Source organism: Triplophysa rosa, linkage group LG2 (assembly GCF_024868665.1).
Source record: "Triplophysa rosa linkage group LG2, Trosa_1v2, whole genome shotgun sequence".
Classification (NCBI taxonomy): Eukaryota; Metazoa; Chordata; class Actinopteri; order Cypriniformes; family Nemacheilidae; genus Triplophysa; species Triplophysa rosa.
The window spans coordinates 1,160,398-1,160,811 of NC_079891.1; positions in this window are offsets into that span (position 1 = coordinate 1,160,398).

The following is a 414-nucleotide window of genomic DNA, read 5'->3' on the forward strand; positions in this document are numbered from 1 at the left end:
TAGTAAAATCATGGTTTTGCCCCAAGAAATCAATGCACCAAAAAACCATGGTTACTACACTTGTACCACAAAAAAAACATGGTTTATTTTCGTAAGGGCAGCAGTTCTTTGATCAATGAATCTTTTTGGAGCTTCAAAAAATCAACACCCATTCACTCCCATTCTACCACTTGGTAGCAAAATGGTACGTGGCTTTATAACTCTGACTGCATTATTCTTCAAGAAGAAAAGGATGCCTTGAGAGTGAGTAAAACATGGAGAAATTTTGATTTGGTAGTGAACTATCCCTTTAACTCGCGCTCCGCTGCCAAACAACAACTGCGAGTAATTTAATATTCCGTCTCCTAAAATGCAATCTAAAGTATGTATGAACTGACATTAATGCCATCAAACAGGAGAGCAGCCGAAACAACT